The 1,764-nt window shown below is 35.7% G+C and overlaps 1 pseudogene; it reads left to right on the plus strand.

Moving 5' to 3' along the window:
* The first annotated feature begins 312 nt into the window (after positions 1-312).
* Positions 313-1,424, plus strand: LOC113367636 (annotated as a pseudogene).
* Positions 1,425-1,764: the final 340 nt, after the last annotated feature.

Below are 1,764 nucleotides of genomic sequence, written 5' to 3' on the forward strand. Positions count from 1 at the left end.
AAGAAAGAATGTTGCCGTAAGAGAAAAAATCATATCTAAGGGATCAGTAAATTAAATGTTTCAACTAGTTTTTATTTTTTGCCGTTGGGCAACACTATCGACTAAAAACGAAATTTGTTGTGCTATGACAATACTATTAGACATCAAAAATTTTATACAGATCGTTTTAAAACAAATGAAAAGTAAAGTCCTCTCGATAAAGTTGTCGTGAATCTAATTTACTTAATTCAAATAAAGGTAAGTCATTTTAATTATTCGACCATGGTTGTTTCTCACTATCATTACATGTAATATAACTTTTCTAGAACAATCATGGTGAAGGAAACTGCATATTATGATGTGCTAGGTGTAAAACCAGGATGCACATCTGAAGATTTAAAGAAAGCATATAGAAAATTGGCCCTTAAATATCACCCTGACAAAAATCCAGTAGAAGGAGAAAGATTTAAACTTATTGCACAGGCTTATGGAGTTATTTCTGATCCTGTCAAGAGAAGTATATATGACCAAGGTGGAGAACAAGCTCTTAAAAAAGCGGATCCGGTAGTCGAGAATTCAACAGCCCCATGGACTTCTTCGAGAGGTTTTTTAAAAGAGAATTTTCTGGCGGACAAGGTGAAAGAAGCCGTGAGCGTCGTGGCAAAGATGTCATTCATCAGTTGCCTGTGTCTTTAGATGAGCTTTACAATGGAAAGACAAAAAAAATAGTTTTCGAAAAGAGTGTTATCTGTGACAAATGTGAAGGTCGGGGTAGGAGAAAAAAATCACTGGAACAATGCACAACTTGTCGCGGTACTGGCAAGCTACCAGGAAAGACAGATCCGTTTGAGTCTATTTGCAGAGAATGTTTGGGCTGCGGAATATTTATTATACCTGAAGGTTGCTGTAAGCAATGCCTAGGTCGCAAAACCACCAAAGAAAAAAAATTATTAGAAGTCCATGTTGACAAAGGTATGACTGATGGCCAGAAAATTGTATTAGCTGGTGAGGGTGATCAAGAACCAGAACTATATCCAGGAGATCTAATAATCGTTCTTGAAGAAATAAAACATAAAAATTTCAGGCGTTTCGGAAGTGATTTGATTCATTTAATTAAAATCCAAGTCGTAGAGGCTCTTTGTGGATTCCAAAAACTGGTAAAAACTCTAGACGAACGTAATATAGTTTTAACATGCTTGCCTGGAGAAGTCATAAAACATGGTGATGTGAAGTACGTTATAAATGAGGGAATGCCACATCACAAAAAACCGCATTTGAAAGGACAACTTGTTGTGCACTTTTTAGTAAATTTCCCTAACGTTATTCCTCCAGAAATGGTTTCGGCTTTAGAGAGTTGTCTTCCACCTCGACCAATAGTTAAGATTCCTCCTGGTGCTGAAGAACGTATTTTTAATGGAACAAAGCAAGAACAAAATAATTCATAAGCATCCTGGAGAAAAATACACAATACAATGTCATCTATTATTTGTTGAAAAGAAAATGTATTTCAACACTTCTAGCATTAGCCATGATTTAAATAAACAATATGTAATAGTTGCCGAATTGCCTTTTACTTTATCTCGTGTTAAAGTTGTATTGTGTCTCCGGGCAGAGATTACGGTGCGGGATCAGATAGCGCTCCCTTGGGTGTTATTTCAACGTACATTTAAAACGTCCAACAAACTCCTATAACACTGTTTACTATCTCGAAACATAGGAACAGATTATTTTTAGATTTCACTACGATCTACGAAATCGAATTTGTAATAAATGCCTATGTCTTCA

The sequence above is a fragment of the Ctenocephalides felis genome, unplaced genomic scaffold, assembly GCF_003426905.1.
Source record: "Ctenocephalides felis isolate EL2017-DRISC unplaced genomic scaffold, ASM342690v1 CF-g0.4_SCAFFOLD_00719, whole genome shotgun sequence".
Classification (NCBI taxonomy): domain Eukaryota; kingdom Metazoa; phylum Arthropoda; class Insecta; order Siphonaptera; family Pulicidae; genus Ctenocephalides; species Ctenocephalides felis.